The sequence below is a fragment of the Camelus ferus genome, chromosome 26 (genome assembly GCF_009834535.1).
Source record: "Camelus ferus isolate YT-003-E chromosome 26, BCGSAC_Cfer_1.0, whole genome shotgun sequence".
Taxonomy (NCBI): domain Eukaryota; kingdom Metazoa; phylum Chordata; class Mammalia; order Artiodactyla; family Camelidae; genus Camelus; species Camelus ferus.
In genome coordinates, this window is record NC_045721.1 from 3,439,441 (window position 1) to 3,448,044 (window position 8,604).

At 42.2% G+C, this 8,604-nt stretch overlaps 1 long non-coding RNA gene across 1 annotated transcript; it reads left to right on the forward strand.

The window, feature by feature from the left end:
* The first annotated feature begins 1,332 nt into the window (after positions 1-1,332).
* On the forward strand, positions 1,333-7,336 carry LOC116660037. The gene is made up of 3 exons (XR_004315390.1): positions 1,333-1,582; positions 1,867-2,000; positions 7,233-7,336. It is a non-coding gene; the product is annotated as an uncharacterized LOC116660037 (long non-coding RNA).
* Positions 7,337-8,604: the final 1,268 nt, after the last annotated feature.

The following is an 8,604-nucleotide window of genomic DNA, read 5'->3' on the forward strand; positions in this document are numbered from 1 at the left end:
GTTTTCACAAGGACATCTGAAATAAATTCCTCTATGTACGTATGTCTGTCTGTCTGTTTCCCCAGACTGACCATTGATCCCATGCTACTCCAGAATATATACCACCCTCTCAGATCCGATAGCTTGTTTTTGTGGTTGCAGTAATGGAGATGGTAATTCTGAGATGAGTATCAGGGAACTGGGACCACTTCCTCTTTTTCTCTCCTGCGTTTAAACCGAACCTAAATTGCCTCTCCAAGACAGCCTTTTAGAGTCCCGGCTGCCCCTCCCCATCGGGACGCAGGAATCCTCTACCATAAGGCACCGTGCTGCGTCAGCCGTCAGAGGGCAGTGTTGCTGCAGAAAGTGTCCTGTCTGTTTGCAGGCAGCTGGAATCCTTCTCTGGCAGCCAATTTCTGTCTGCAGTTCTCAGGGAGGAAACAGGTTGCTCACCATGCTGGCCTTAGCGGTCCTTAGAAGATGACCATGTTGTGTTATGTTGGAGAACGTAGCCTAGTCCTTGAAGGTAAACAAGTAAGAAGTTTTGGCTCGTCTGTTTTAAAATTTCCCCCCTTTGCTTATCAGTGATATTAACCCAAGATCACCCTGCAGCTTCTGTTTATAAGGACCAGTCTTTAAGGTCCCCTGCCATGGTGGGGATGGGATGTGGAGGAGTCAAATGTTCCTTTTTGTTAATGTAAAATAATGGAATTACACAGAGGTGACACGAGGCAGGTGAGCTCCATTAGCCATAGTGAGTCATTCTTTCTACAGATTGTTCGTGAAAATCTTCAGTACAAGACGGTCTGATGTATTTTTAAGGGTGAGCACATGAGTTTTCATATGGGTCTGAAAAATAATGAATTGAGGAGAATGAATTCCCTTCTTCAAATTCCCATTGTAATGCATTCCAAAGACTAAAAGAAATGGGAACTGGATGATCTGTCCCACAGCCCTGTGGCCCTAATGCAGATAACTGATATCTGAATGTAATTTGAAAATGTCGCTTGAAAGAAGTAACGTCCAAGCAGCAGAATTAGGAGCAGATCGATCAATAGATAAGCCATTAGGCTCTCTATTCAAAATGTCACCGTGGAGTCTCACAGTCCACGTGTCTGTGAATCATCGTCCTGCCACTGTCAGTTCATTTTTCTGCTTCTGTTAGTGCAACTTAGAAGAGTATGATGATGCAAATGAAAACCAAGGTCATGTCTTTGGTTCCTGTGCACTCAGGATGCTAAGCTCAGTAAAGCGTTATGTTACTTTGTTGCAGCCTCCTTGCAAAGACTCTAGCCTACCCTCTGTTCCATCAGTGCTTTCTCTGTACACGCTTTTATTCCAACAAGTCCGGAATTGATTCCATTTTCAGTCCCACCTTTTTTTTTTTTTTTTTTTTTTGTCTATGGGATCCTTTCCCAAACTACCTTCTGAATAGTCCTTCTTCCAGATCCAGGTGACATGTGACATTCTGGATAAAGGCTTTCCTGATCTCCAGAGCGGAAGCAGGAATTTTCCTCCTCTGAACTCTTAGGGCATTCTGCGTGTCACTCCATGAAAGTCATCCTGTTTCACTTGTGATCACACCTGTATCTTCAAATATATGGTAAGTTCCATGAGGACAGCTGTAGTTTCTTCTTTTTAATATTCCGCACACTACTAACATGTTGCTTTGTGAAAACGAGAGGCTTCAAAAGGATTTATTGACTGGATTAATGCATTAACTAAATCAGCAAATTGATTGCTAATGGTACACGGGGGAATAGAGTCAACTTGGCCTGATCCCACTCCTGGAAAACCAATTAAATGACACATTCTAGTAGCAATACATCTGTGCATAAAAGGAAATATTCTTCTTCTTTTTTTTTTTTTTTTCTTCTCTAATTACAGTTGTACTGTGGACTCCGGACTGGGATGTAATGAATCACCATCGTGAATATAGCCAACAAAATCAGGAATAAATACGAAGACTCACTATTCATACATATGGTTTGATTTATCTTTGCTACATGCAGCAGGCAGAGGTGAGTGACAGGGAGGCTATCTCATGTTTCAGACTCCAGTTTCCTCTCCGGAGAGGAACGGGGGGAATTTTTAGAGAAGGGGACAGTTTGTGAGGTTGAAGAATCTATGGCACTGAAGGAACACAAGAGGGCGCCCTTTAAAGATTCTGCGTTCCCTCGAAGTACCTACTAATATTGTTAGTCACCTTTTGGCTTTTTAAAATTCAAAAAAAATGCAAAATAGATATATGAAATGGATTTCAATATACTGTATGTGAAATATGCATTCATATATGAGATATAGATGAATACATATTTGAAATACATTTTATATATTTCATGTAAATTTATATATATTTCATATATATGATGAAATATACTGAGTTATCAAGAGGTATGTTCAGGTTGTATCTAATGAAAATATTCTATTAAAGTTTTAGTCTTTTATTTTTACCCTAGAAGCAACAGCTGAATTAACTGTTTAGCAGTATAAACTTATTTTTTCTTATACGTATGCATGTCGACTGTGAATATTGGTTTAGCATTTTGTGTGTTTTGTTCTGTGCCCTACGATTTAAGGGACGATACCCTGGCCAGAAGATCTGAATTTAATCCCATTTCTCCCCATGCATGCATGCCTTCAGATATTTAAGCACTCTTTCCTCCCATTTTTCAGTCTAGAGCATCTCACGTCCTTTCTAAGTTAAATAGTTTACTGAGCCTATGAACTGTGGTGTTTCTATTAAGTCTTTGATAAATATTTGGAACACGGATATCTTATGGATATAAACGACAAATATCTAACTTACAGGTCTCTTGTGAAAACAGAGAAATTAGTATAAATCGAATCTATAAACCTGAATCGGCACACATTGAATATATTGAAGACACGAGGTTTTAGAAACCAGAAAGGGGGGGGGGGGGAGACTTAAACTTTGAGGTCAAAATGTTTTTGTGAATTTTCCACACAAGTGTGTTACTCATCTGATGTTGAAATGACTCAGTTTTGGTGACTAGGTTAGTTCTATAAATACATGAAGACACGACTTGATCTTTGTGATTAGCGTGTTGGTTTAACAGATCCAAGGAAAAGGTTTCTCTGTGAGGGGGCAGGGGCTGGCGATTATGTTGGCTACTTTTGGTTTTTGTTTCTTAAGCGGTATTTATAACTGTCTGTGTTTAGGGGAGTAAATACAGCTTCCCTCCATTGAAGATGCTGTTTAAAGGACTTACGTAGTAACTATGGTCATGTGGAGTAGACAGAATTATGACTGTACTGTTGAGCTAAACCGCCTCTGTCCCGTCCTCAGCCCTGGATGCTGTTATCATGCTAGTTCTTGGTACCCACCCTCCACTCCTTTTTGAGTGGGGTGTTCTTTTATCTCCTGCCGCCTTCCTCACCTTCTCGTCCTTCTCCCCTGGATCCCGGGCATCTTGCCTTCCTCCATCAAGCCTCAGGAATCTTTGATAAGTAAAATGGCCTGGCTAACCCTGCAGGGGGAAGTTGGAGACTGAAAGAATACTGAAGAATGAGGACTCCGGAAGTTATTTTCTGGGGGGAAGTAACAAAACGCAGTGGCTTAATGGTCTGGGGGACGAAGCGGGTGAAGACGTGTATGGAAAAGAGTTTAAAATAGGCAACCATCGCATGAAAAAGACATTTGGAGCAGACAGATTCTCTAAAGCTTAGGAAAGACCTTCCTGCCTCTCCACATCCATTCCTTCTCTCAGCAAATTTTGAGCATCTTCTCGGTGTTCTATGTAGAAGCTTCACAGGGGAGGAATCAGTGGTGTTACGTGCAGGACGAGGACTCGTTTTCCAGGCAGGTTTAGGGGAGAAGGGCGCTGCAAGACTGCAAGCAAAAGGAAAAGTCTTGCAACAGCGCAGGGATAACGATGGCACAGCGCGTTCGGGGAACTAAACGTTGTTGGCATCGCTGGAGACCAAAGCTCAAGGGAGGAGGTGGAGGGAGGTGAAACCCCTGAATCAGGTGCCGCTCAAACTACAAGAAGCCCCCTGGTCCTTGTTATCGATGTTTGCAGCTTATGTTAAAGGTGATGCGTGTTATGGGGGAAACGTGATGGTGAGACGGCATCTGAGAGAGATCGTCTCTCAAGCTTGGGAGGAAGCATTGGAGGGGCACGAGGATGGAGGTTCCACGCAAGCGTTGATGAGGGTTGATTGAGAATAAGGTTTACAGCAGTGCAGGCTTCACCCACCTACTTTTTCCGACTTTGGTTTATTTTATACAACGACACTACTCTGTACTTAGACTTGGAGTTTGTGAGGGTTTTGCAGTTTTCAAAGTCCTTCTTGCTTCACTGAACCCTCTTCTCTGATACGGCAAAATGGTGTCACCAGCCTCATTTTACAAGTGGGGAAACTAGATACCGAGTCTGTAGTGATGTTGAGATTAGAACCTGAACTCCTAGGTCTTCAATTCTTCTTCCTTCCTTTCCTCTTTCCTTCCTCTCTTTCTTTCTTTCTTCTTCAATGACAGGACGAGTCCCTCCTAAGTTGCTAAGGACAGACATAACATAGAGATGGGGCAGTGCCCAACATGCAGTCAATACGGTTGCTGGAAAACCAGACATAATCCATGGACTGTATGTTACAGGGTGAAAAATTCATTTGCCAAACACACATTGTACACACACATGTATGTGTAACAAAACCTCTCTCTCTCTCTCCATATATGTGTATATGTCTAAATGTATATAAAAACACACATACCAAATTGCATATAATTTGTGTGCTTTCTGAGACGGAAGAATTTGGGTGCACGTGGTTGAACTTTGTTCCTGGTTTGCTCTGTACACGAGTTAGGGAAAAAAAAAACTGTCCAATAAGTTCAGAGGCACCTGGCCCCTTGGAAATAGAGTTTTTGTGCAGCAGCCTTTCCAATGAGAATCACTGAATAAGGTCTGCAATGCGATCCGTGTGTTTCTCTGCTGCTGGTTTACAGGAGTCCAGCCAGCAACCTTATTACCCAGAGAGAATACATTTCTTTAAAGGCCAGATTTCTCCACGAGGCGTCTTTCTAGCTTTTTTTGGTACAAAATCTGCCCCACAAGAAATACCTTTGCTCGTGATAGCACCTGGCTCCAATTATGGGTTTATTATTATTATTATTATTATTATTATTATTATTATTATTATTATTATTATTATTATAGCTTCTAAAGAGGCAGGTTGTGTAACCAGGCATAATTTTCACAGCTAAAAATAACCCCCTCTCTGTGACCAGGTCTTTGGGCACAAAGCAAGGAAATTTTTTTTCACATCTCACTCATTCAGTGAGCTCACTTTTTACTGCTCTGCAGTTTTGCCCCTTGATGGGCAATTAGTCATAAGGGTTCTGGCTTGGAGTGTCCGCAAAGGCTGTAACCACATATGTCAAGGAATAAAATTCTCTGGAAAAACAAAGTGTCTTAAGAGTTTCCCAGATGTCTCAACAGCACCACGTAATCACTGGCACTGAGTCTTCGCCCTCCTGTTCGACTAGGCTGTTGAGCCCAATAACGTACATTGGTATCAACTCAGGAACGCTGCGAGGCTTCTTCTGGGAAAACGCTGGCTAGATTGATCCCCACTTCATCATAATGGCAGTCAGCTCAGAAACAGCTTATCTCTCTGATGAAGGGGGACCCGGCTTAGACACAAATGCTGCGCTGACTTCAAAATTCTAGCAGGCATGATTTCTCTAGATGCAAACACACCAGGGAGGCATGGCTGTGAAGCAGGGAGTAGAGATGGAAGGAGGGACTGTTTTGTCTCTGACCGCTGTTTCCCAGGGTCTGTTTGAGCACCTGTCCTGCCTGGCTGTCTGGGCCCATCTGACACCGGGATCCGAATTAATGGAGCTCACCTCCCACCAGTCAGAATGGCCATCATTAAAAAGTCCACAAACAATAAACACTGGGAAGGGTGTGGAGAAAAGGGAACCCTCCTACACTGTCGGTGGGAATGAAGTTTGGTGCAGCCACTATGGAGAACAGTATGGAGATTCCTTAAAAAACTGAAAATAGATTTACCCTATGATCCAACAATCCCATTGCTGGGCATATATCTGAAGAAAACACTAATTTGAAAAGATACATGCACCCCAATGTTCATAGCAGCACTATTTACAATAGCCAAGACATGGAAACAGCCTAAATGTCCACCAACAGATGACTGGATAAAGAACTTGTGGTTTATTTATACAATGGAACACTACTCAGCCATAAAAAAATAATAAAATAATGCCATTTGCAGCAACATCGATGGATCTAGAGATCATCATTCCAAGTGAAGTAAGCCAGAAAGAGAAAGAAAAATACCATATGAGATCGCTCGTATGTGGAATCTAAGAAAAAGACACAAACTTATTTACAAAACAGAAACAGACTCACACACATAGAAAACAAACTTATGGTTATCAGGGTGGCAAGGGATAAATCGGGAGTTTGAGATTGGCAGATAGTAACTTCTATATATAAAATAGATAAGCAACAAGGTCCTACTGTAGAGCACAGAGAACTATATTCAATACCTTGTAATAACCTATACTGAAAAAGAATATGAAAAGAAATCTATATATTTAAAACTGAATCACTGTGCTGGACACCAGAAACTAACACAACATTGTATACCAAATAGACTTCAAAAAAATTTTTTTAAAAAGAATTAATGGAGAGGTTCACTTGAGCTCAATTATGGATCCCTGACCTGAGAAACGGTGAGTAGCAGAACTGTAAATCTCATAATCAAATGTTGAATTATCTCTGATTTATTTACTTAGGGAATCAAGAGCCCTGAGTTCTTGCCATCAAATGGGTATAAGATTTATGACGAAAGGACAGTTTTGAAAAGCAGAAGGAGCAAAGATTTTGGTGTTTCTGTGGTCAAAACGCCTCTGAACAACAGGGTTGTTGCAGGGAAACCTAACTTAGAAAGTGGGGCAGACTCGCCTCCTGGAGCCAGGCACCCCGCCTGCCAGCCAGAGCACCTTCAGCCCCTCCTGCCCAGAGCTCCCCTGCTGTCTGTCAAACACGAAATGCAAACGTGAACACCTTTCCCCCAGAAGCAGAAACAAAATGAAGCTGGGCACAGACTCCCCCTAGCGTTGGCTTCTCCTTCCGCTTCCTCCCAGGTGCCAGGAGCACAGAGTTACCCCAGACAGTGCTTTCTCCCCATCCCTGTTGTACGAACTCCCGATAGAGCGGACAGTTCTCACAGCGCTCCATCTGCCCCCTCTGGTTTCTCTAAAGGTGCAGAGAACCCTGCACTGGATTTTGCAGAACATCAATCACTTTGGACTCTGAGGCAGTCCCCATGTATGGCACCACCGACCTGATGACTATCACATCTTGAATGGAAAAGGGAGACTATTATAAAATCTTCATCAACAGGCATTTTTCCTCAGATGCTCCTTAGACGGTAAGAGTTGCGGGATTACATAAAATACCAAACCGAGCAGCCAAATGTCTTCGTGACAAACAGGGCAGCCTCACAACATATGCATGAAACAGTTGCTGTGTGTGGATATTTGGAAAATAAAGCTGAAGTTACAGTCGACTGATGAAGGTGCAGCTGTGTTTCTGCTGCTCACTGCTACCCATGATCACCCCTAGGTGTTCCAGAATCTTCGCGGGGACGCCTCAGAGGAGGCGCTGAGAGTAATTCCACCGGTTAGTCAGGTAGGAGCGCCTACACCCCACCCCTCCACTCCGCAATACACACATTTTGAAACTCTATCAAATTAAAGCAGTGGTTCTCAACCCAGGATGGTTTTGTCTCCCAGGGGACACTTACCAATGTCTAGAGACATTTTTCTTTGTCACAACTATGGGATGGGGGTACTACTGGCATTAGTGGATAGGGGGCAGGATGTTTCTAAACACATGCTCAGGACAGACATTCCCCACAAAGAATTATGTGGCCAAAATGTCCCTTGTCCACAGTGCCGAGGTTGAGACATCTGATTAAAAAAATAAGTAAATAAAAATAAAGTGACTTTAGATGGGGGGGTGGCGCATTGCAGCTTATGAGCTAAATCTGGCTCCCGCCTGCTTTTGTAAATAAAGTTTTATTAGAACACAGCCATGCACATTCATTTATGTATCCTCTCCAGTGCTTCATGCTGCAAAGTTACAGTTGAGTAGCCACGACAGAGATCGTGTGACCCACAAAGTCTAAAATATCTACTATCTGGCCCTTTACCAAAGAGCAAAATGGCATTTTGTAAAGTAAATCACCATTTTAATTTTTATTTATCAGATAAATGCAGGTAATCATTAGGTAATAAGAAAAATAATAATAACTCTCGATGAGGGCCCGCAGGCAGGAGCTGGTCTGGGTTCTATGGGACGTGAATTGTATTTTAAAGGGGACCTCTTTCCGAAAAAAATTGGCATCAAATTACATATTTATTTATGGCGTGAAAATCAATCTCAGCAAATTATTGGAGGCTTGCAAACTCAATTCCCTTTTTTCTTTTTTTTTTTAATTGAAGTGCAGTCAGTTACAATGTGTCCATTTTGGGTGCACAGCACAATGTCCCAGCCATGCAGGTACCTACATACATCCTTTTTCATATCCTTTTTCGTTAAAGGTTATTACAATATACTGAATATTGTTCCC